The sequence below is a fragment of the Podarcis vaucheri genome (genome assembly GCF_965113315.1).
Source record: "Podarcis vaucheri genome assembly, chromosome: 14".
NCBI classification, from domain to species: domain Eukaryota; kingdom Metazoa; phylum Chordata; class Lepidosauria; order Squamata; family Lacertidae; genus Podarcis; species Podarcis vaucheri.
In genome coordinates this window covers 25,045,420-25,072,351 of record NC_138752.1, presented here as the reverse complement: position 1 = coordinate 25,072,351, position 26,932 = coordinate 25,045,420, and the positions used below count along the sequence as shown (strand labels likewise).

Genomic DNA, 26,932 nt, shown 5'->3' with positions numbered 1-26,932 from the left:
GCTATTAGCGGCTTAGCGGCTTAGAAAAAGGGGGGGGAGCGAAAAAACCCCGGAACACTCGCAAGACGTTTTCGTCTTGCAAAGCAAGCCCATAGGGAAAATCGTCTTGCGAAGCAGCTCAAAAACAGAAAACCCTTTCGTCTAGCGGGTTTTCCGTCTTGCGAGGCATTCGTCTTGCGGGGCACCACTGTATAGTATATATAACCAGGGTTGTCAACTTGAATAAAATATTGTGGGGGTCCAGGTAAGCCCCGCCCCACATAATCGATCACATGATACAGTATAAAAACACATCATTTGAATGGGAATGCCCATCAACTTTGGGCCCAACCCCCTCAAATATTTTGTTGTGGGGACCGAAGCCTCCATGGCCCCTCGGAGTTGGCTCCTATGTATATGACAGTTTTATAACAAAGGTTATATAGTAGTTATTTACCTCTTACGGCATCTTGAGTTTAAGAAAGGATTTACATCTCTGAACACCAGTTTGGCAATGCCATCCATTTTTCATTTTCATTTCATTTTTAACCTGTATACTGCCTTTCCATATGGCTATTCACAAAGCTGTTTACAAGCTTAAGAAACAAACAACAAAAAAGTACAACAAAGATGAACAAAAATCTGACCCCATACAAATAAGTCATAATAAAAATGTGACTTTAAATAAACAACTTATTTCAAACAAAGCAGTATTCAATAATCCCTTAGAACATAATAGTATATTATAAAATCAACTCTTAAGATATCAGCAGGTAAGAATTAAACAGAAAATTCACTCTCAGCAATTATAGGGAATCATTATTTAAATTGTATAATCAATAAAAATAATAATAACGAAAGCACAATACATAAAAATACCACAAGATGTTAAAACCATGTAAAAAGATCACAACAGCATGTGAAAAATTGCCACTAAATTCATACACACACATATTTGTCTGGTGGGGGGTGGGTACAGATTCATCTCAGCCAAGCAACTGCTTTAAGATCAAAGTCTTCCAAGGCATAAAGGGGCAATGGGACCTGATCGCAGCAGCAACTTTGTCCAATTTGCTTGGATTTCCTCATCACCCCTGGCCTGGGATTTGTGCAGAATGACTGGATGTTCCACACACCCAGCACACTGGAGTGATTACATCTTGACAACAAAAAACCCCAGCTCTGGTTTTCAAAACCCATGAAATGCTTGGATAGCAAAATCGTCATTGTGCAACACTCTGGCTGTTTGTTCGCTTACGAGCGCAATTCCCAGTTTCCCCAAACTAAATTGTATTCCTTTTTGATGGGCAACTTGCAACCATTTTCACACTTGGCCCGCCTAAGTGTAGCCTAGCTCATTTTTTTGTGTTTTAATTTTCACTACTTATATGCTTATAAGCCTGCCAAGGTTTCTAAAAACAGTGGAAAGAAACAACTAGTTGAATTTCTGTTGGATTTCGCCACCTAGTGGCAGGCAAAAAAATCTAGTCGCTGCTGAACAGAAACAGAAATACAGTGGTACCTCGGGTTAAGTACTTAATTTGTTCCAGAGGTCTGTTCTTAACCTGAAACTGTTCTTAACCTGAAGCACCACTTTAGCTAATGGGGCCTCCTGCTGCCGCCGTGCCACCAGAGCATGATTTCTGTTCTCATCCTGAAGCAAAGTTCTTAACCTGAAGCACGATTTCTGGGTTAGCAGAGTCTGTAACCTGAAGCGTATGCAACCTGAAGCATCTGTAACCCGAGGTACCACTGTAATTGCTATGTCCAATACAGGGAGTCCAAAGGATTAGTTAGTAGCAGTTGAGACTGGTCCACTAGGTCAAATAGGGCAGTGCCCCACCAACTTCAGTCTGTCTTTAGTCAGCCCCCTCCTGCTTGCCTTCTTACTTAAAACAAGCTTAGGGTCAGATTTGCCTTTCATAAACTCTGGTTCCATCTACTCCTGCTTCTTCTGCCTCTTACCCCAGCAGTCCCAAAGAAGTGGCATAGCGTGGTTTGCCAGCACTCGGGGTGGGTGCAGGCGTGCCAGGGGGTGGGGCGCAAAGGGTGAACAGACATTGCCATGCCAGCCCAGTCCTCGCTGCAGACTTTGTCAGAGTGAACCCCCCACAGACCAGAGCCACACGGGCAGTCTCGCCAACTGACAGAGAAATCTTGACCCCTTGGGTTAGGGTGCCGAGGGCTCATTTTGTGGGGCTTGTGCTTTAGAAATAAAACTGCTTTTCAAGGTACAGACAAAAATGACAAAACTAGATGCTTGCCATTGTATAAAACAAAATGGCACTCATAAGGAAAAGTTCTGGGGTGGCGACATAAAGCAAACTAAAAATGCTTTTGCAGCTCATCAGAAATATCTAGCAATATCAAGTTATAGGAAAACTGGGGCTATTAACAGTAACCCTTCTAGTTGGTTAATTGATTTGGCAGCTTCCATGCCCATGACGTGTGATGCCAATTTTTTCCAGAGAGTTACATGAAAACTCATAAGAGACAGTTACAGTTGCAAATGGCAGCAAAATATCTGTGCAAGGAAAAGGAGCTACAAGTGCAACTTGTGTTCATCTGTGGCACCAAAGGCTTGGACCAAAGGCACAGGCAACCTCGGCCCTTCAGATGTTTTGGGACTACAATTCCCATCATCCCTGACCACTGGTCCTGTTAGCTAGGGATCATGGGGGTTGTAGTCCCAAAACATTTGGAGGGCCGAGGTTGTCTATTCCTGGCTTGGACACAGAGGCTTCAAGATAAGAGCAGACCTGCCAAAGAAAGGTTTGTTGAGAGGTTTGGAAATGAAACCATGTCAAGCTGGCCTGGATAGTGAAATATGTGAAAGTTGTTTGGTGAGCAAAGGAACAAGACCTTCTATCTCCAAGCAAGCCAGGACAGAGGCTTTGCAACTTATTCATACTGATACAGTATATGTGGTCCAATTCAACCGATGTATCATGAGAAAAATAAAAAAAAATGGGAAAATAAGTTTCCTGCTTGTATATGTTGACAATATAATTTTGGTTACTGAGAGCAAACTAGATTGTTCAAAAATCCTTGATTTTCCAAATAACAAAGTTTTGAGAATTTACAAGGTAGATTAAAACTGATGAATTAAAATTAGGCACATTGAGAAGGGGTTTGTAAGAAAAACCCCGGGGCCTAATTTGAATAGTAGAGTGCCTGGTATTTGGTGGATTGTGTGCCCCTACCTTCAGTGTGTGCTGAGTTAAGAATGCTAGTTAAGAGGGAACCAATGCTCTTATTTTTTTCTTGCCTCAGGCCTGCCTCATATTGCTGTATTTAGTTTCTCTTGTTATGTCCTTTTGTTCAAGTGCAGCCTGTGTTCATCTGTGGTATAAGAGTCTTGGACACAGAAACAGAATCTGTGGTATAAGAGGCTTGGACACAGGATTATAGCAGACCTGCCAAAGAAAGGTTTTCTTAGAGGAATGGAAATGAAACCTTGTAAAGTTGACCTGAATAATGTAATAGCCAGGTGGGGTTCGCTAGCTTGGGGAGTAGGTGTGTGATGCCTCAACTGGAGTAGGCTCAGGTGAGCGTGAGATGCCTCACAAAGCCTCATAAAGCCCAGAGCATATAACAGGAAACGGCGTTTCTGTGCGCTGCTCTGGTTCGCCAGAAGCGGCTTAGTCATGCTAGCCACATGACCTGGAAGCTGTCTGCAGACAAACGCCGGCTTCCTCGGCCTATAGAGCGAGATGAGCGTGCAAAACCAGAGTCGTACGTGACTGGACCTAACAGTCAGGGGTACCTTTACCTTTACCTTATATAACAGGAAGACCTGCATCCTGGCCAGGCCTGTGTCAAAACATGGGTTTTGCACCGCCAATTGTTACAGGGGAAAATTTGGAGGTGTTTGGCACAGTTTTGGAGTGAATCGGACGTCGGGTTTTTGGCGAAACAGTGACCCTGAGGGTTAGGGCACAATGGTCCACTACTCAGCAGTAGAGCACTTGTTTGGTGTCTCTCAAAGTTGGGTGCCTACCAGGGTAGACAAAACTGAGCTAGATTGGTTCAGTGTAAGCCAATTTCTTAAGTTCTCTCTGCATAGAGTAGAGGTGAAGATTTATTTATTTATTTTCAATTTGAGGGCCACATTGCTTTTTGGGTGACCACATTCTGGGGGCCACATGCCAGTGGTGAGAGGGGCCAGAGGCAAAAGTAGGTGGAGCAATGGATGAAAAGTCTACCCTTTGTCTAGTTTCTACTCACAGCTGGAGGCACTATGCTTCTGAATGCAATTTGCTGGAAACCACAGAAAGGATGAGTGCTCAGGTCTGATTGAGGGTCTCCCACAAACATCTGGGTAGCCGCTGTGGAAAGGACTATATTGGCCATTGACCTGCTGTGACCACCCCCCAAGTGATCTTTGGAGAGAGGGTGGTATACAAATGTAAATAATGATGGTGATGATAAAATTAACCTGATCCAACAGGCTAGTCTTATGTTCTTACGTTATGTAATGCATCCTTCTAACCTCCAAGCAAGCAAGCAAGCAAGCAAGCGACCTTATCATATGTCAAGGACTCATTCCAGTCAGGCAAAATCACTCAAGGAGGGTGGGAAGCAAAAATGGTTAACCAGTAACTCCTGGAGAGGTGTGTGGCTTTGGAAGACTCCCAAAGGCCAGACAGAGAGACATGGAGGGCCGCATGGTGATCCAGATCTCTGGCCCAGAAGAACTTGTAACTAGACATTCTTAACATTATGCCTACTGAAAAAAGCAACCTACGATCTGCTATTTAACTGAGCGGAGTGTTCAACTTGGCACTATGTGCTGTAGGAGATCTCAAGCCACCTTTTCTCCACAATGGCCTTTTCATAATGCTCACACCCATAGTCTCTCTGCAGAATTATATTTCTTAAGAGAAAGCAAGAGACCATCTGTTCACAAAGCAATGCTGCCATCTCCTGGGCAAACTTCAGATGACTACTTGAAACACATTCAAGGGAACTATTATAGGCCTCTTCACAGCAGGTCCATTGAAATTAATGGAAATTATTAATGTAGGTCTATTACTTCCAGTGGGTCTGCTCTTGAGCAGAGCTTAGTTGGTGAAAACTCTCTCTCTCTCTCTCTCTCTCTCTCTCTCTCTCTCTCTCTCTCTCTTAAAACAGAATTAGATAATAAATGTTGAGGGTGTGTTGATTCGGCACTTAAAACAGCCATGAGACTTCAATAGGGCCATCCCACCATGGTTGTCTTCCCTATTTATGACTTTCCAGAGCTGCCCTCCATAACCTGTTGCTCTCCAGATGTTGGTGGACACCAGCTTCAACCAGCCCTGGCCAGCATCTGGAGGGCCAAAGGTTGGGGAAGGATGCTCTAGAGCTCAAAGACAGAGGGCACGTAGCAGCACCCGTAGAAGTGAAGAATGAGGAAATAGGAGAGACAGGTGGGGTGGGGTGGAGATTCACTTGGGACAATGCCATCATCCAAGAGGCTGAGTTCTATAGCCCCTCTCTGTAAAGTTTGAAATAAAAAAGGACGGTAAGAAACTTTTCCTTGTCTTTATACTTTCATGGGAAACTAGCCGGGAGCCACTGACAGGATCCTGACAGGCAGGGGGATGTACAGGAATAGGAAGTTAGACTTGTTCAAATAGGACAGAGAAAGGGAAGCAAGAAAGTTTGAAGCCCTCATGATAAGTTACAGCTTCACCTACTGTAAAAGCCAACTAATGACTCCTTCAGTAGGCAAAACATAGATCTAACTATATGCATGTTGGCACCCCTTTATTATTATTATTATTATTATTATTATTATTATTATTATTATTATTAATACCCCGCCTATCTGGCTGAGCTTCCCCAGCCACTCTGGGCAGCTCCCAATCGAGTGTTAAAAACAATACAGCATTAAATATTAAAAACTTCCCTGAACATGGCTGCCTTCAGATGTCTTTTGAAGATAGGATAGCTACTTATTTCCTTCACATCTGAAGGGAGGGCGTTCCACAGGGTGGGTGCCACTACTGAGAAGGCCCTCTGCCTGGTTCCCTGTAACCTTACTTCTCGCAATGAGGGAACCGCCAGAAGGCCCTCGGCGCTGGATCTCAGTGTCCGGGCTGAACAACCCCTAAAAATCCCTTTGTTGCACCCTCAGAAATACCACAACTCTACACTAACCCGCAGACTGGCATAGCTCTTTCCTTCTCACCCACCCCTTTTCCTACAGTTATTCATTCTGGTCCTTGTGGGTTTGCGAGAGGTGATGGATTGTGACTGAAGCAGATTTATCTCTGCATTGTTGACAACTGGGAGGATAAGGACCCTGACACCAATTTTCAGCTTTTCATTTCCACTGCCTTCCCAGGCATTTGCCACAGAAGAAAAATAGCATCAGCTAAGATGGATTTTTAACTTCTCCTTTGTTAAATCACTCTGCTCAGGAGGATGAGGATCTCGCTGCAGCAGACTACTTCTTGTCAAGATTAATTCTTGTATAAGTCCAAGGCTGGACTCAAAATGAAGAGTCCCTGCATCCTAATCTATACAATCATCCTTCTTTGCGGCTCAAAGCAGGAGTCTTACTCCAGTAATGTAGCTGAGAGGCTATGAAAGATGGACTTTACATCAACTGGAGATGTTTGTCAGGGTCAGTTTCAGAGGAACTTGGCGTCTGACTGGGTTATTGGTGAAGCAATATGTGGATCACTGGCAGAAGAATTTCATCCCCCTTGCCAAGTAGAAATATTAGACATATTATATACTAGCAGGGAGTGCCTGGATCTGCCTGGGAATTCAAAGAAACAACATCAAAATAAATATTATTTTAAAATGGATGTACAAACATGTCTGTGCACACACACACACACACACACACACACACACACACACACACACTAACCCAGGACTCTGTCACGATCTGGGGAACACCTACTCTGGTCCTAGTGGGGAGAAGAGACATATTTAAATAGAGTTAATTTGTTCTACAACCTTTTTTCAAAATGGCACCTGGCATCCAAACATAGACAAAGATCTTCAACTTAGGAACCCTTGTACCAACTTTGGTGTCAATTTGGTCCCACCAAATTGGGTAACAATATCTTCAGAGCAATCCAGATGGGTACAGGTTGGGCCCATTATTCTAAAAAATAGGCAAAATGATGGTAAAGTCACATTATGGTTTGCTATCTTGATTCAAAATGGTGCTTGGTCCAAATATTAATGAAAATTGCGACTCCCACCTTGGGAACCGCTGTGCAAAGTTTGGCAACAATACTGTGAACAGTGACCGAACCTATGCCAAAAAAGGGACGAAGTAATACCAAAGTGATGTTTCAGTCCACCATCTTCATTCAAAATGGCTCCTGGCATCCAAAAGTCAATGAAGTCCACTTCCGCCACCTTCAGAACCCTCATGCTGAGTTTGAAATCTGGCAAAGTCATCCCAAAGTCATGGGAGATGGTGTCTCAGCATCAACAAAAACTGCAATCCTCCTCAAGAATCCTTGTGCTAAGTTTGGTTATGATATCTTGAGAGGCATCCAAGCACATATAGAACCAACAGATGAAGTCCTTACTAAAGTACATAACAGGGAACCTGTATTCATGGGTAAATCTGTCCATTTTCGTTGTCCTCATTTTCTCATTTTTCTAATCTTAAATTCACTTCTCCAAATTTCCACATCGGTCTGCCATATTGAGCATGGCATGGACACTAGCCAATCAGTGCTGTCTACAGATTGTTTTTTTAAAAAGAACACACCCAAAAGGAGAGATGTTTCTGCAGTGTATACACTGTACCATTCTCATTGCACCCCACCACTGCTCCACACCTAACAACAACAACAACAACAACAACAATTTATTATTTCTACCCTGCCCATCTGGCTGGGTTTCCATAATTCATTCCTTTTCACAGTGACTCCTTTCTATGGTTTTCCTGCAGAGAGGAGACCAGCCTTTTCATCTACATCTTGCAATAAATAGATAGATTAGATAAAGTACCCACAGAGTCAATTAGTTCACAAAATAGGGCATTGAGTAATGCCACCCATGGCACTTCTTAACTGAATAGAATGAATTATCTTTCCTAAAAAGAAAATCAATTGGTATTTTCTGTTGGGGTGGAAAGACTGCGTTTTGTGTGTGTGTAAATCTCTTCTTCTGGTTTTGGGGACTTTTCATCAAACTTTGCTATGTGCCAGGTTGATATGTGATGCGCCTTCCACCTCCTTTTGATATTGCATGAATCGCAAGGGAGTGATGAACTCCAGATAAAGAACAAGACTGTGGGGCTAAAAATGACTCACAGAGGGATCCATCTTAGTCAAAACATGACAGCCCCAGCGTACATCTGAACACAATGTTCTCTGCCGAGTTATTTTCTTGCTCCATGGACGCTTCCAAAGATATCCCTGGTCCCGTAAGAAGCAGATGTAGGTATACAGGATGTCCCCTTTTAATGGATGGATTTATTTATTTTTGCCAAAATTCCTTCTCAGTTGCAAAAAGTTGTCAGTGGCTCTGACTATAGTTAGCATCACAAACTGTATTTGAGAAGTGCGCTTTTTACATAGAACATCACTGTGTAAAATGAAGAATAAAAGCATGTTGCCTTTTTAATGAAAGTTGTTGATTATTAAAAGTGATGGAGGCATTTCTCTGTTTTTAAATCCACAATGATTGCCTTTTGGGTGGCTATTGCAGACATTCTTTGTTTTTAATTATTTTTACAGTGGTACCTCGGGCTAAGTACTTAATTCGTTCCGGAGGTCCGTTCTTAACTTGAAACTGTTCATTAGCTGAAGCACCACTTTAGCTAATGGGGCCTCCTGCTGCCGTCGCGCTGCTACCACATGATTTCTGTTCTCATCCTGAAGCAAAGTTCTTAACCTGAAGCACTATTTCTGGGTTAGCGGAGTCTGTAACATGAAGCGTATGTAACCTGAAGCGTATGTAACCCGAAGTACCACTGTATAGATGGAATTGGTTTGTTTGTTTGTTTGTACATATATGGAATTGTGTGTATTGTTGATGTTTTCACGGTTATTTATTCTGTGCCATTTTAGAAACCACATGATTGTAAAAAGCAAACAAACCTATAAGTGGTTTTTAAAAAGGAAACAATAAAATGACCAACAACGATAATTTAAGACTTTCAAAAAATCAAAATAAGAATAGGCGAAGAACAGATTTAAACTTGCATCAATTTTCTAAAACATCTGGGTAGGCTTGCCTAAACAAAAAATGGTTTTAGAAGGTGCTGAAAAGAAGAAGAGAAGAAGAGCTTGGATTTGATATCCCGCTTTATCACTACCCTAAGGAGTCTCAAAGCGGCTAACATTCTCCTTTCCCTTCCTCCCCCACAACAAACACTCTGTGAGGTGAGTGGGGCTGAGAGACTTCAAAGAAGTGTGACTAGCCCAAGGTCACCCAGCAGCTGCATGTGGAGGAGTGGGGAAGCGAACCCGGTTCCCCAGATTACGAGACTACCGCTCTTAACCACTACACCACACTGGTTCTCCAGTGTGAAGAGTACTGTGAAGGTGCCTGCTTGATATCATGAGGCAGGGAATTCCATAGTGTAGCTGCTGCCACAGTAAATGATCGGGTTCTTACAAATGCGGAATGGGTTTTATGCAGTGCCAGTTTTGCTTTGAGGTATTCAATGGGGAAGGATTCAGAGATGGAATCAAATAAATACATGCTAGCATCTCACATGCTAAAACCAAATTTTAACAAGGCAAAAATGGGAGCAGTGATTTACAAGGGACCAAGAAAAGGGGACTGTCCATAATGTACAACATTGGAAACCTAAAGTGTACAACTACAGAAACCCAGTTGAGGGGTTCAGCAAAGGTAGCAAATGCCAGCTGATTATGCCAGACCCCACCTCTGCCCGCTACTAGTTCATGACAGGTTTTGTCCTTTCTTCAACCTTCTGTGACAGGTGGGCCTTAGTGATTTCCCGCCCTCTCAAGCTGGGGATAAAAGGTCTGAGAGCCCTTGATCTACAGCCGGAACAACCTTTCTCTGTAAGCAGGGGGTGGTGATAATTTAAAATTTGTCACGTAAAATTTATTTAAAATATATATTTTTTTAAAATTGATAAAGAAAAAGAAAACAATAACAATAACCAAGCAAATATCAATAGTCTTTGCGGGATCAGTTTCTAATCTGGACATGAGACAAATGAGGAAACACTAGCAATTTCCACGCTTGTTTCTGTTTTCATCAGAAGTTAATAATAATAATAATAATAATAATAATAATAATAATAATAATAATATCATCTTTATTGTCATTGCCCCCTTCGGGGACAACGAAATTACTTGACTGCTCCATAAAAACACTAATTAAACAATACAGTATAATACAGCAAGGGAGATTAGATGACTTTCAAAGTCCGGGCTTCCCATTCAGGGCCGAGATCGCTCTGGAGAAGAAGCTGTTCTTAAGACGGCTCGTTCTTGTCTTCATTGTCCTGTATCTCCGTCCCGATGGCAAGAGCTCGAAGAGACAGTGACCAGGATGCGATGGATTTTTTACTATGTCCAGTGCCTTCCTATGGCACCTTGTGGCATAAATCTGCTCTAAGGTGGAGAGTGGGCAGCCAACAGTGCTCTCTGCTGCCTTAACAACCCTGCACAACCCCATCCTGTCCTGGGTAGTACAGCTTCTGTACCACACACATAAGCCATAAGTGAGCACGCTCTCAATGGCACAGTGATAGAAGGCAAGCAGCAGTTTCTGCGGAAGATCGTTTTTCCTTAGTATTCTCAAAAAGTACAGTCTCTGCTGCGCCTTCTTCACAAGCCCCCTTGTGTTGACACTCCAGGACAGATCCTCTTGTAATTCAATGCCCAAAAATCTGAACATTGTTACCTCTCCACACAGACCCCATCAATCAAAAGTGGCTAGACATTGCTCTTCTGTCTCCTGAAGTCCACCACAAGCTCCTTTGTCTTCCTTGTATTTATGAGCAAGTTGTTAGCTCTGCACCACTCTGTCAGCCGCTCCACCTCATCTCTATAATCCGTTTCACCCTCCCTTTCATGGATGAGCCCAATCACGGTTGTGTCACCTGCAAATTTAACAACCCTATTACTAGGGTGAGTAGCGACACAATCGTACGTGTAGAGAATATAAAGGAGCGGACTGAGTACGCATCCCTGTGGTGTTCCTGTGTTAGTCTTAAGCATATTAGAGGTATAAGGGCCCAGCCGAACCCTCTGGGGGCGGTCTGACAAAAAGTCCAATATCCACTCACAAAGTGATAACGGAAGCCCCAGATCTTCCAGTTTAGACATCAGACGTTGTGGTAGAATGGTATTAAATGCCGAGCTGAAATCTAAAAAAAGCAGTCTGGCATAACACCACCCCCCCCCCCCGCTGCTCCAAATGTGCAAGGACGGCATGGAGGGCAATCGCCACAGCGTCCTCTGTCGATCTTTTCGTTTTATAAGCAAATTGGAATGTGTCCAGTCCCTCTGGTAGGCAGGCAATGACATAATTCCGTACCAGTTCTCCTGCATCCCTGCTCAAGACAAATTCCCTTAAACTTCTTTTGAGAAAGGAGATTCACTCATTATTCTGTGGAAAGTCTACAGAGTGGGAACCATCCCCCTCGGAAAAGAAGAGATTGGCTCACTCCTAAGGATGCAATCTAATTTGGGGCTAACATACTACTACTGGACACTGTATGGCTTCTGAGGAATTGTGTCCTGTTAGGTGCAGGCCTGATCTGAAGCTTGAATGCATCAACTGGCTTCCTGCTGTGACCACAAAAAGAATCATTTCCCACAAACTGTTGTGTTTTGCAACCGGCAGGCCACCTTGCGAAGTCCTTGCAGGCAGGACGTAAGGTCTGGGTGGCTCACTGGTTTGATCCGGTCTAGAAAACCCAGAGCCTTAAAAATAACTGTTTATGTTACTGTTTCCTTGTCAACTCGGAATTTCCTGGACTGTTTAGATTTAAAAAAAAAAAAAAGATTTACATGGACGGCAGATTAGTTTGAAACTGTACTACAAAAGGCATATCAGAGAACAATGAGAATGGAGTGCGAAAAGAAAGCCTTTGATCTTCACTCAGACGTACACATGTTTGCATGAAAACTACCAAGTGACACTTGTTTTCTTCTGGAACAGACAGGCAGGCTGCAGGGAAATGACACTGGCTTGTTTATAAATGACTGGGAGATTCCTGTTACCCTCCCTGAGCTACAATTTTCAGTATTTCCTGGGAAGAGAAATTGACTGTTAAATAACTCTGATGAAAGCTTCCCCTCAGTATAAGACAGTTTCCTACAATGCCTATAGGTGTATGCCTGTAACACACTTACCAAACATTCTTAAGTTTGTTTTGCTTAAAGAAAGCCCTTACGAAACATCTTTCTTCAGAACAGTTCAGGACCTGACAGAAGAAATCAATATAGTACGCAGGATGGAAAACGAGTGAGGTCCCAACCAAAAAAGAATGGCAACTTAAGCTGACAGAATATGTGCAATTTGCAGACTTAACATATAGATGAAGAGAACATACGTTTAAAGAAGACTGGAAAACGTTTACTGAATACAGTGGTACCTCGGGTTACATATGCTTCAGGTTACATACGCTTCAGGTTACAGACTCTGCTAACCCAGAAATAGTACCTCAGGTTAAGAACTTTGCTTCAGGATGAGAACAGAAATCATGCTCCAGCGGCGCGGCGGCAGCGGGGGGCCCCATTAGCTAAAGTGGTGCTTCAGGTTAAGAACAGTTTCAAGTTAAGAACGACCTCTGGAATGAATTATAAGTACTTAACCCGAGGTACCACTGTATATGCAAAATAATTGTGTTCGGCTGAAAACGCTGGCAACATTAAGATAAAGTCAACAGTGTAAATAAGTTTTGATGGATGCAATAATGGAAAACTGATTGGTATGGTTTTTGTAAAATATGCAGGGATTTAAGATATGTCAAATGAACCATGGAAAGAGAAGAAGGGAAGTCACTGATATCTTAAGGATGTAAAATGAGTATCTGAAATTGTAAAACAGAAATTTTAATTATTATTTTTTTTAAAAAAAAAAACCACACCAAAAATATATATATAGTGTGCAGGGTGTAGGGAGCTAGCAGCTGGTTATCTCCCGCTTGGACTACTGCAATGCGCTGTATGTGGGGCTACCTTTGAAGGTGACATGGAAACTGCAACTAATCCAGAATGTGGCAGCTAGACTGGTGACTGGGAGCGGCTGCTGGGACCATATAACATCAGTCCTAAAGGATCTACACTGGCTCCCAGTGTGCTTATTTGTTGCTGGGAAAGGCAGTAGCTGAGTCGTAGGATATCTGTAGATGGTTCCAGTTCAGTTTGCAGTATCTCTAGGCAGCTCTGGCAGAAATATTGGGAAGCTGCTGCCAGTCAGTGCAGGCGATACTGAGCTAGAGGGGGCAGTGGTTTGACTTGGAATATACCAGAAGTGTCTGGCAAAAGGCCACAGCTCAGTGGTAGATCATCTGCTTTGTATGCAGAAGGTGCCAGCTTCAATCCCTGACATCGTCAGATAGATCTGAAACTCTAGACAGCCTCTGGCAGTCAGTGTGGGAAATACTGTACTAGATAGGCCAGTGGTTTAGTGGCAGGGCGCCTGCTTGGAATGCAGAAGGAAGAGTGCTATTATGCTCAGACACTGCTTGCGGGATTCCAAGTTTTGAAATGAGAGCAGACAATGAGGAACTCCCTAACAAGGATGTAGTTTGTGGTTGCAATGATTATTTACACTTCCTTATTAACCATCAGGATTATTTACTCCAGAACTTCCATTATTCATATGTAAGAGAATTTAGCATAGAGGTAAATTTTGCTTAGCCGATTTTCAGAGCTCTGTTGTATTGCCATCATTTCAATGGTGTAGGACAGCCTTTGCCAACTTGGTGCCCTTTTTTGGAATATAGCTGTCATTGGCACCAGCCAGCAATATTGAAACTGAAGTTTGTCCTCCCCCCTTCCCAGTAGGGCTGCCATACATCCAGATTTCCCCTGGATTTCAAAGAAAGGTGGCACTTTGTCCTGGATCTTAGGCAAGTTAATTTTGGCTTCTTTGGTTTAAAAAATGCTCCGCAATAATGGCGGGTTTTTTTTTGGGGGGGGGAGCTCAAAAACTTCCAGGGTGTCCTGGTTTTTACTTTCCATCTCAGCTCTGACATTTCTAAGCCACTCTTAGAATGGGGGTGGAAATGCTTAAAAAAACTAATAAAGACTGAACGGCATGCCATGAGGACTTCCCAGCTGCCCCTGAAAAGGCCATGGCCAGGGACCAGAAAACATCAACTGCCTGTGGTCAAAACAGGACAGTTGAGATGGATGGGCTTCCTGCTGCAGAACTGCCCAGGCTTTGCATGCAGAAGGTCCAAGGTTCAGCCCTCAGCATCAGGTAGGGCTGAAGATGTTCCTTGCCAGAAACCCTGGAGAACATAAGAGCCCTGCTGGCAGGGATGTCCAACCCATGAGGCAAGGTGAGGTTACTGTCTCAGGTGGCAGGATCCACAGGGCAGTAGATCCCAATGTAGATCTTCATTTGGCGCCGGCCCACCCATGAGGCAAGGTGAGGCAACTGCCACAGGTGGTAGGATCCACAGGGGCAGCAGATGCTGATGTCAATCTTTCTCTCCCTTCCCCCTTGTATCTGATGTAGATCTTCCCTTACCCCTTCTTCATCAGTGGGGAGGGTGGTGCCATTTGGGGGCCTGCTTCAGGTGCCTAAATGTTTTAGGCTGGCCCTGTTTGATCTGCTGGTGGCTGATCTAGTCCAGCATTCTGTACTCATCTTGGCTGAGCAGATGCCCCAATGAGAAGCCCACAAGCTCACCATACTCCCACCCCCTGCTGTGGTTTCCACTGACTGGGATTCAGAAGCAACTGGCAGAACTGCTGGCAGACAATGTAGACAATATTGAGCTGTATGGATCAAGGCTGCTTCTTATGAAGGAGATTTGTTGCAGGTAGTTCTCCTGAATCAGGCAGGTGATTCTCTCCCTTGGCTAATGTTTCATGTCAGAACTGCCAAACTTTGTGTTGTAATCTAATCTAGCTGGAGACTTGATCAACAGGAGTTATGAGAAGCGGTCACGTGCATCCTGCAATATCCTTCTGGAGAAGCTGCCTTTGGCAAACAGGAGAACACAAACACTTTTACGGGGCACAGAAAAGAAAGAAAAGAAAAGAAAAGAAAAGAAAAGGCATGTGGTCTCAGCTGCCTTTCTTCAGCAGGTGCAGAAATTTTCCCTATTTGTGCACTGCTGTCGTCCGATTGCATTTCCAACCAGGCATAAATGGTGTCTCTTTCCTGTTTGAATTGTTCCAGAAGCACACACTGTATATTGTCAGGACTGATGAGCAGCACAAACCAGCTTCTGCTGTGTGCAGAAGCCATCACTTTGGGAATCAATGGTGTGCAAGTAACTGCAGCTGGTGGTGACACAAGATCAACAGAATGGGCCTGCCAGGGCAGAGACTAGATTGGCTTGGCTTGTGTCCAGCACAACCTTAACCCTGCACATGCACCATCAGGGCTGTGTGCAAGGACCAGGATGGAACGTGACTCTGTGTGCAGAAAACAAACCCCAAGGGTACTGGGTTCAGAATCAGCATCCTGGGCATCTCTGCTCCCATTTATTGTAAAATAAGTTTCTAGTCCTTATTAAGATATGCTTGGAAGTGGGGAGTAAGGGGAGAATTTCAATTCAGTGCATGTTTAAAGACGAACCTATCACACTTTTGGAAATGATATGCAAACTGAAAACATGGCCATCCTTCAAAAATATTTTCTCTGAATTTTGCAGTGCACTTTTCCACCCAAGTAAATGCATAGACTAAGCTAAAGGGCAGCTGGTTTGCAACCAGTGCTTTGGGTCGTTCCTGCACCTTAATCCAAATGTGTGTTGATTTTGGCTGTATTCTGAAACAACAACAACAACTATGATGATGATGATGATTATACCTCGCCTATCTGGATGGTTTCCATCAAAATATAAAAACATAATAAAATATCAAACATTAAAAACTTCCCTTTACAGTTAGGAGTCCAGGTTCCTGGCTTGATAACACATTAAGCGTACATAATTTAAAAGAAGGATTTATTGCGAAAAACAAGCAATAATCTTGGACGGCTCTAGCAAGCCTCCGGCCCCCATCACTCAGTTGACGCTTCTGAGGAGTTCTTCCTGTGTCAACAGAAGAGACTGAACCTTCAACCTCTACGTTTCTTATTTTGCTTCCTGTCTAGCAGCCTTCCTATACGCTTATGCCTCGGACTTATTTGGTCAGCTGCAGTCCCTTGCTGTTCCGAAAAGGTGGTTTTCCGCACCTGTTTGGGCTTCCCGGGAGCTTTGGCTGTGCTCCAGCCTGCTCTCCATTCTTCCCTTATCAGCCGGCTGTCCAAGGTTAGGGGGAATCGACCCTGGCAGCTGTGGGCTCTCCTGTGCCGGTGTGAAAGCCCAGCCTCCCTGTTCCTGACTGCATTCGGCAGCCGGCTGCGAGATTACACTTTGAGCTGGTGTGTTCATGACATATACAGGGAAGCCTTCAGATGTCTTCTAAAAATTGTGTAGTTCTTTATCTCCTTGACATCTGAAGGGAGGATGTTCCATAGGGAGGGTGCTACCACTAAGAAAACCCTCTGCCTGGTTCCCTGTAATTTCACTTCTCTCAGTGAGCGAACAGCAAAAGACCCTCGGAGGTCGACCTCAGTGTGTGGGCTAAGCAATGGGGGTGGAGATGTTCCTTCAAGCCTAGGCCATTCAAGGCTTTAAAGGTCATCACCAACACTTTGAATTGTGCTCGGAAACACACTGGGAGCCAATGTAGGTCTTTCAGGACCAGTGTTATATGGTCTCGGCGGTCGCTCCCAGTCACCAGTCTAGCTGCCACATTCTGGATTAGTTGTGGTTTCTGAGCCACCATCAAAGGTACCCCCATATAGAGTGCATTGCAGTAGTCCAAGCGGGAGATAACCAGAGCATATACCACTCTGGTGAGACAGTATGCGGGCAGGAAGAGTCTCAGTTAGCATGTCAGATGGTGCTGGTAGACAGCTGCCCTGGACACAGGGCATTGAGAGTCAGCTCTCTGCTCTGCCTGTGTGTGCACCTGTGTCACTTAATTTGATCCTTTACAGTGTCAAGCACTCCCGTCCCAGATTGTTGTTTTAAATTTCTATGTGCTGCATGTGTAAGTTCAAAAAATAAAGAAGCAAAAAAGCAAAAAAAGAGAGCTAAAGTGTGCATAAAAATGCACATATTCATGAAAGTGATACATAAAAATGCATTCTATCAGGGAAATATGCTTTGCAAAAATACAGAAATACAGATTTTTTTCCACAAAAACTCAAGATTGGTAAAAATGAGAAACTAAAAGAATTCTGCATGGACAGATTTATTTTCACTGTTGTTATTTTTATTAGTGATAATATTTATTAGTTGCCTTACTCATAAAAATGACTCAAAGCAACTGAGAGCCATCCATCTCTACTTGTAAGTGTGTGGGAGCGGGTACAATGCTCCCTGAAATCTCCCAAGCCAGAAATTGCTGTATCAAAATTCCCAGTTGTATAAAAGGCCATTCCTATTTTGCTGCTTGTCATGGCTGATGATTAGCAAAACTTGAATTATGCAAAAGAATAGGAGTTATCCTGCCAGTCTCCGTCATTTGCATAACTTTACGAGGTTGCAGAATTCCATTTTTTCCTGGTGCAGCACTGGAGTTTTATCTTTTTAAAAAGCTACAAAACAGGGAGCCCTAGAAACAGCAGGTGGAATAATAATAATAATAATAATAATAATAATAATAATAATAATAATTTATTACTTATACCCCACCCATCTAGCTGGTTTCCCCAGCCACTCTGGGCAGCTTCCAACAGGAGATTAAAATGGGATACAAGGAATTATGAGTCAACTGTGTTAGGAATAATGTTGTCTCACAGTTGGCATTTGTTGCCCATGAATGGGACAATGCCCAGAACAAACCCAGGGGAATGGGAAGAGGCTTGAGGGAGGGGCACACTGTTTCTCTTGCTCGTTTCCTGACCCCGACAAGAAACAGCCTGCAGAGCAATTTGCAGAGGAGGGTCATGCAATGGCACACATTTCCTGCAAAACTTTTATGTGTTCTTCTTTTGTAGTAGTCAGTGGCGTAGTGTGGGTTGTCAGCACCCGGGGCAAGGCAAGTAATTTGTGCCCCCTAACCCGTGGATTTGCGCCCCTAACCCTAACCCCCAGATGTTGCGCCCGGTGCGGCCGGCCCCCCTGCACCCCCACGCTACGCCACTGGTAGTAGTTAAACAAAATCTCCATGTTTCAAAGCAACCCACCCTGCTTGTACTGTACTGGGAAATCAGCTAACATTGCAATCTTGCATGTTTAGACAAGAGATTAAAATCTAGGGTGGACTCTTTGAAATGGGTGTGGCCAGGATTTTTGTTAGAGGGGCAGGTCTTTTGTTAGGGGGGCAGAACCTCAGTCTGCTATGCATTTTTATTGATTTTGGGGGCAGGTGCCCCTCCCTGCCCCCAACCACGCCATAATAATAATAATAATAATAATAATAATAATAATAATAATTTTATTATTTATACCCCACCGATCTGGCTGGGCTTCCCCAGCCACTCTGGGCAGCTTCCAACAAAATATTAAAATATTAAAATACAGTAATACATCAAACATTAAAAGCTTCCTTGATTACTTAGGTTCATTAACTTAAATGGATCTACTCTGCATAGAACTTCGTTGGATCATGCAATGTAATCAGGTCAATGGGCCTTACTCCCAGATAAGTATGGATAGGAGGTCAGCTAGAGAGCCCTAGGAAGCCTCCTTTGAAGCCCTAGGCCCAGAGTTCCCCACCCCTGGCATATGTAATTAAATCTGCCTTCTAGGCAAATATTTAATCTCATTCTTCCAATCCATACAACACTGAGCTGAGGGTTATATTACCAAGACAAAACGTGAGCCCAAAGTCCGGCGGACACAAAGTTTTATAACTTCAGCAATGTTTGCATTAGGTAGGAGGTTTATTTGGCTACCCAGAAAATAGGATGTATTATAGAAAAGCAAGCAAAGGTAGCAGGAATTTATTGTGTGCTGTTGGCAGGAGGAGGAAAAGGAAGTGACGTCTTTGTGATGTACTCATAGCTGAAAGGAAAAGTGGGGCTTCATTAACTTAAGGCTGCCATACATCTGGATTGGCCGGGATGCCAGCCTGGCTTTCCTTTTCTGTCTTGCATATTCACTGCAGCATCTGGGCTTGCTGAGGCATGCGACCCATCCTGAACCTACTCCAGCTGAGGAATCACACACCTCCTCCCTGAGCTAGCGAGCCCCACCTGGGCTGTGGGTCCTTGCTTGTCTTAGCCTCCTAGAGTGCCCCTCCTGCAATCCTGCAATCAGAATAATTCAACCAAAATAACCAAACCCAGTGAGGTCCATGCCGTGAAGTGAATTGATTGGGGGGGATTTCAACTCTCCTTTCTAATCCACTGAGCCTCTTGGGCTTGCTGGTCAGAAGGTTGGCGGTTCAAATCCCCACAGGGGGTGAGCTCCCGTTGCTCGGTCCCAGCTCCTGCCAACCTAGCAGTTCGAAAGCCCGTCAAAGTGCAATAAATAGGTACCACTCCGGCGGGAAGGTAAACGGCATTTCTGTGCGCTGCTCTGGTTTCGGTGTTCCATTGCGCCAGAAGTGGCTTAGCCATGCTGGCCATATGACCTGGAAACTGTCTGCGGACAAATGCCAGCTCCCTCGGCCTGTAAAGCGAGATGAGCGCCGCAACCCCAGAGTCGTCCGTGACTGGACTTAACTGTCAGGGGTCCTTTACCTTTTTTTATATCTCTCCTGTGCCAGTTGCCAGCCGCACGCTGTGTTCATGCCACCAGCTAGGTTTGCCATATTTTGAAGAACACAAGAAAGAAGACACATTTGCCATTTTTCCAATCCTAAATTCGGCGTGCTCTTCCTCCTCCCGTCCCTGCCTCATTCTAAGAGGTGTGCATCACATAGCCAAATCAGGTTTGTATCACTAAGGTGTGTATCACATAGCCAAATCAGCCATCTCAAGGAACAGGTGCTGTTGGTGCACTAACTGTGCTATTGCACTCTTGGCCACTGCAGAGACCTGGGCATCCAGACACAGGGATGAGTCCAGAAACACACCCAAACTGTCAACCTGTGTCTTCAATGGGAGTGTTACCCCCATCCAGCACAGGCTGAATCCCTATTCCCTGTTCTGCCTTCTGACTGACCAAGAATACCCCTGTCTTGTCTGGATTAAGTTTCAATTTGTTCACCTGCATCCAGTCCATTACTGATGACAGACACCAGTTTAGAACCCAGACAGCTTCCTTGGGTTTAGTTGGAAAGCAGAAATAGAGCTGGATGTCATCATCATATTGCTAACAACACCACAAAACCTGGAAACTTGCTTATATGGAATTGTTCCCCCCCCTTTACAAATGGAATTGTTTTAGACTGCTTCTATTGCTCATGCTTTTAATGTGAAACTCAGTGATATTTTATGGGTAGTGATTCACAAAGGGGATCCAGTAAACAAATGGAAGGGCACAGTGTTGGCTGCCGCTGGCCTAGGGCCAGGTTGCAGTTGCAGCGTGGAGTGGGGGAAAAGAAGAGAGACCAGCGCTCTGCACATGCTCGCCTTCCCTTGATTTATGGTTTCTATTTACAGTACTTAAAGAAAGAAAGGGCGTGGCCAATGAGAAGGGGCGTGGTTAAACAGGAGTAGTGGCTTGCGGTGGGTGGGTCGGGATTCCAAGCCCAATTCCAGTTGCATAAGAGTTTCTCCCCCCCTTTTTTAAAAAGCCTTGACGTTTAACTCATTCATTGCCAACTAATTTCCCGGCAAGGCGCAACTTTTCCAGGACGGACGCCCATCTCTCCCAGTCCAGGGAGGGAAGGAAGGCGAGAGAGAGCGCGAGTCGGGGACAGGAGGAGGCTCCCGATTGCGTCCTCTTCTTCCCGTTCCCCTGCTTGGGGCTGCGCTCCGGCGCTGGTAGAGCCGTCTCGGCCCGACTCCTCCCCTGGAGTGTCAGAGGTGGCGGCGAACCGCTGGAGGGAGGGTGCAGCAGCCGGAGGAGGAAGCAGCTGCGTCGGCGAAGGCGGAGGCGATTTTCCCCTCGGAGGAGCCGCGCGCTGGACGGGAGGTAAGGTTGGAGAGGCGCGCCGCGCGTCAGGAGTCTCTGTGCGTTTTCGGGGACGGAGAGGAAGGTGCCGGAGGGGTTGGTGGATGGTGCGGTTCCCCTCGCTGGAAGGGAAGAAGCAGCTGGGGACAAAGACTTTTGGAGAGGAGATTTTGGGGGGAGTTTTTTAAAGCGGGGTGGGTGGAAGGGAGCTTGGAGTTGGAGGTCGCCGTCCGCAATTTGGGCGCTTGGGAAAGTAGAGGATAGGCGCCTCTGGAGAAGCGAAGAGGCACATGTGGCCGTCCAGATGTTGTGGGGCACAGGCGGATGCGCTCACCTTTCCTGCCCCTTTTCAACTTGCTGAGGAGGTTGACCGTGAGGCAGTGGCGTAGCGTGGGGGGTGCAGGGGGGGCCGGCTGCACCCCGCGCAACATCTGGGGGTTAGGGGGCGCAAATCCACGGGTTAGGGGGCGCAAATTACTTGCCTTGCCCCGGGTGCTGACAACCCACGCTACGCCACTGCCGTGAGGAGAAAGAAAAACACTCCTTATATGCTAATCGCTCACCACGCTGCCAAAATCTCCACTTCCTGGGAGGTAGATACTTTCTCTCAGGTTTGTGGGTTCGAGCCCCAGGTTGGGCAAAGATTCCTGCATTGCAGGGGTTGGACTAAATGACCCTCGTGGTCCTTTCCAGCCGTGCAATGGTATGATTCTAAGTCAGTCAGTCTACTGTTACATCCCTACAGCGGGACTTGGTTGGGCTGCCATCCTCCTTACCCCACTCACCTGAGAGTCAGCTCTACTCTAAAACTGGTTGGGGTTTAACTTCTGAGTAGGCATGATTTCGGATTGGACTGTTAGGATTGCTGGGGAAATGGTCTCGCCTCCTCTAAGCCTGGTGCCCTCCAGATGTTGCTCCAGCCCCAACTAACATGGCCTATTTTCAGGGGTGGTGGTGGTGAAGTCCAAAGACATCTGGAGGGGGAGGCTTTTCTAAGCAAATGAGATACATTGAGAGAGAGAGAATGAACACACAGTCTACTTAAATACAGAGAGTTCTTTGGGATTTACATCCAGGTAAGGGGGTACAGGAAATGCCCCCCACATCAAGGTACAAAATACTTTGTTGTTGTTTAGTCGTTTAGTCGTGTCCGACTCTTCGTGACCCCATGGACCAGAGCACGCCAGGCACTTCTGTCCTCCAATGCCTCCCGCAGTTTGATCAAACTCATGCTAGTAGCTTCAAGAACACCATCCAACCATCTCATTCTCTGTCGTCCCCTTCTCCTTGTGCCCTCCATCTTTCCCAACATCAGGGTCTTTTCCAGGGAGTCCTCTCTTCTCATGAGGTGGCCAAAGTATTGGAGCCTCAGCTTCACGATCTGTCCTTCCAGTGAGCACTCAGGGCTGATTTCCTTCAGAATGGAGAGGTTTGATCTTCTTGCAGTCCATGGGACTCTCAAGAGTCTCCTCCAGCACCATAATTCAAAAGCATCAATTCTTCGGCGATCAGCCTTCTTTATGGTCCAGCTCTCACTTCCATACATCACTACTGGGAAAACCATGGCTTTTACTATACGGACCTTTGTTGGCAAGGTGATGTCTCTGCTTTTTAAGATGTTGTCTAGGTTTGCCATCGCCTTTCTCCCAAGGAGCAGGCGTCTTTTAATTTCGTGACTGCTGTCACCATCTGCACTGATCATGGAGCCCAAGAAAGTAAAATCTCTCACTGCCTCCATTTCTTCCCCATCTATTTGCCAGGAGGTGATGGGCCCAGTGGCCATGATCTTCGTTTTTTTGATGTTGAGCTTCAGACCATATTTTGCGCTCTCCTCTTTCACCCTCATTAAAAGGTTCTTTAATTCCTCTTCACTTTCTGCCATCAAGGTTGTGTCATCTGCATATCTGAGGTTGTTGATATTTCTTCCGGCAATCTTAATTCCGGTTTGGGATTCATCCAGTCCAGCCTTTCGCATGATGAATTCTGCATATAAGTTAAATAAGCAGGGAGACAATATACAGCCTTGCCGTACTCCTTTCCCAATTTTGAACCAATCAGTTGTTCCATATCCAGTTCTAACTGTAGCTTCTTGTCCCACATAGAGATTTCGCAGGAGACAGATGAGGTGATCAGGCACTCCCATTTCTTTAAGAACTTGCCATAGTTTGCTGTGGTCAACACAGTCAAAGGCTTTTGCATAGTCAATGAAGCAGAAGTAGATGTCTTTCTGGAACTCTCTGGCTTTCTCCATAATCCAGCGCATGTTTGCAATTTGGTCTCTGGTTCCTCTGCCTCTTCTAAATCCAGCTTGCACTTCTGGGAGTTCTCGGTCCACATACTGCTTGAGCCTTCCTTGTAGAATTTTAAGCATAACCTTGCTAGCATGTGAAATGAGTGAAATTGTGCGGTAGTTGGAGCATTCTTTGGCACTGCCTTTCTTTGGGATTGGAATGTAGACTGATCTTCTCCAATCCTCTGGCCACTGCTGAGTTTTCCAAACTTGCTGGCATATTGAGTGTAGCACCTTAACAGCATCATCTTTTAAAATTTTAAACAGTTCAGCTGGACTTAAGGCCTGTCAAATACCACAAGTGCCTCCCTCCAGTACAAGTAACAAATAAATTAAACAACTCCCAAATTGCTGTCATTTTGTGATGCCCAAAATCAGCTGCCCAGTGGCAGAGTTGGCAGTCCCAGAACTGAGTAAACTTTTGAACCGGACTCCCCGCTCCACTCCCCGCCACCCTTTTTTAAAGCACAGCTCAATAAGCAGATAAATGCTTATCTCCATTATGTTTTGACTGTGTGTTGATTTCTGTAGATCTGTTTTAATCATGTCTGTCAAAGATTGTGCCAGGCTGTTCTGGTCCGATGGTAACTCTAACGATTTGTATAGCTGCTGACTGCCATAGTCTAATCAATGGAGGGAAGGGAATGAGACAATGAGACCCCCAAACCCCACCCTGACTCCCCAGAACCTTAGTCAAAATTGTGGATCCTTATGGAAACACACATGCATTGCCACAATAGTTAAGAGATGAAGGTGGAAGCCTATCCGTCCCCCTCTATCATTTGAGCACTGGCTTGGTGGTGGGTGGGGAGCAGCTTCTCCAAAACCTGTGGCCTGTTTCTTCTGCTGGAGAGAACTGTACATCTCAAGGACTTCTCCCTTCTCCTTAACTTGGTGCACCAGAGATAGGTGTGACATGGAGAAGCTGCCTCTAGCTTCCCCCTCTTTAAACAACCGGCTAGCTGGGCTGATGGATTTATTGATGCAGGAACACGTAAGCAGAAAGCTGGAGGCTAATTTCTGGGATCACAGCCTCTGCCGTTTTCTGAGAGCACACATTTATTAGATGGTCCAGCGTTGCAGATAGGCTTAGAACAGTTTTTAATTTAATTTAATTAAAAAAGACTCACAAGTGGAGACTCACAAGGATAGTTCAAAAATAAGTTAACAATGAAAGAACAGATCTTTAAAACAAACTGAGTCGGATAAAACAAAGATCATATCTAATTTAATCTAAGATTTGCCAAAATAGAATAAAAAAGCCTTTAATTAAAAGCCACTATTGCTGAGATGGAGAAACTCAGGCCTGCTGACCAGATGTGGCCCTCCATTCCTTTCTATCTGGCCCTGGAACTTTCTCCAGGCCATACACCTCATTGGCCTTGCTTCTCACCCTGAGACTTTCTTCCTGATTGGACAGTGCCTTTGAAATCTTAAATGCTGCTTGCTTGCCCTGATAAAGGGGGGGGGGGGATGTGAGTATGTGTAGAAACTAGCCTCTTGTTCAAAAACAAAATTTACATTGGTTGTTCTGCCCACTTTTATCTCTGATTATGCACATTCCCGGCATGTGGCCCTGGAAGGTTGCCCAGAAGAGAATGTGGCCCTCTGGTCAAAAACGTTTCCCTATCCCTATCAGGAAGGGAGCTGAGTGAACCTCTCTGGGGAAGTAGTTTCACAGCTTGGGTGCTGCAACTGAAAAGGCCCTGTGCCACTTCCCAGACAGCCACACCTCTGATGGGAGTGAGATCGAAAGCAAGGGCTCTTTACAGTGAAGATGGTGGCTGGGCTGGTTGATGAAGGCAAAGACAGCTCTTCCAATATGTTGGTCCCAAACCAGTAGACAAATAGGGTTGCCATCATTTACCAGCTTGACTCCTGTGCTTATAATAGTAACCCAAGACATAGAAATTCAGCAGGTGGAACTTTCTCCACCAGTTATCTCTGTGCCAGAAAATGCTTCACTTTCTGAATGTTTTCTTGTTAAAGGTAAAGGGACCCCTGACCATTAGGTCCAGTCGTGACCAACTCTGGGGTTGCGGTGCTCATCTCGCTTTATTGGCCGAGGGAGCTGGCGTACAGCTTCCGGGTCATGTGGCCAGCATGACTAAGCTGCTTCTGGTGAATCAGAGCAGCGCACATAAACGCCATTTACCTTCCCGCCGGAGCGGTACTTATTTATCTACTTGCACTTTTATGTGCTTTTGAACTGCTAGGTTGGCAGGAGCTGGGACTAAGCAACGGGAGCTCACCCTGTCGCGGGGATTCGAACCGCCGACCTTCTGATTGGCAAGTACTAGGCTCTGTGGTTTAACCCACAGCGCCACCCGCGTCCCTTGTTTTCTTGTTAGGCAGCAGTTAAAGGCAGGTCTTTTTATTATCTTTTGTAGGGTTGCCAATCAACAAATTCCACCCTCCCAGCATGTTTTCAAGTTTTTTCTAAAAAAAAAATAACAGCATGATTGGCAGAAGCCATAAGATGAAATGATGCAAGGGCATGAAAACCTTACCACCTTAGCTGCAAGTTTAACTACTGTCTGAAGGCTGTTGAACATTTGGCAACCCCACTGGGTAGCTGTGACACTTGGTTTCTACTCTCCCCACGCCCCTTGCCTGCTAATATCAAACTTTCTGAAGTGTTGGTGCTAACACCTCATTCAGGCTGAAACCTCATTCAGAGGAGCATTGACTCATATTGAGTTTGACGTGTGACTTAAGGTGGGGATAGATATGGTGTGGTTTCTGTGGTTCTTTCAATGATCATGGAAGATGACTTGTGCTGAAGGACAAAAGTAGTGTTTTCAGCCACTCTGTTTCAGTTGTTTAATGCTCCAAGTAACTTGCAGCGCCGTGGCCAGAGGTGTGTCACTGTAGCCAGAGGTTTTTGTGAGCAATTTATTCTTCTGGATAAATTAAGCCTCTTCCCCACATACACAGAATTTAAATGACATATTAATTATGTGATTTGAGTTATATGGTCAGGCTGTGCCTCTAGTGTGACCATGGAATTGTTTGAGAATCTGTATGAATGTGTGTGTTGGGGGCGTTGCTTCCTGAGTTTTTCCTCCCAAGCCTACCTATACCCAGAAAGCTTTTTGTGGAAGGGGGGGGGTGAGGCAAGAATGGGGAACCTCTGGTCCTCCAGCTGTTGCTACACTCCAGCTCCCATCAGCCCCAGCCAGCATGGTCAATGGTCAAGGATGATGGAAGTTGAAGTCCAACAGGGATATGGAAGGCTACAGAGCCCCCACTGCTGGGTACAGCCATTGCAAGGTAATGCAGAACTTTGGAAGAAAAGTAAACTACAGTGGTACCTTGGGTTAAGTACTTAATTCGTTCCGGAGGTCTGTTCTTAACCTGAAACTGTTCTTAACCTGAAGCACCACTTTAGCTAATGGGGCCTCCCGCTGCTGCTGCGCTGCCGGAACACGATTTCTGTTCTCATCCTGAAGCAAAGTTCTTAACCTAAGGTACTATTTCTGGGTTAGCGGAGTCTGTAACCTGAAGTGTATGTAACCTGAAGCATA

General features: G+C 45.0%; 1 protein-coding gene across 3 annotated transcripts in view; it reads left to right on the top strand.

Moving 5' to 3' along the window:
• The first annotated feature begins 20,990 nt into the window (after positions 1 to 20,990).
• The window catches only part of MCTP2 (multiple C2 and transmembrane domain containing 2), a 115,324-nt gene continuing 109,382 nt past the window's right edge, over positions 20,991 to 26,932 (top strand). Inside the window, exon 1 of one of the 3 annotated variants that reach the window (XM_082198410.1) lies at positions 20,991 to 21,136. The gene's annotated coding sequence lies outside the window, so the exon portion shown is untranslated. The other 2 variants (XM_082198411.1, XM_082198412.1) reach the window with 2 other exon arrangements.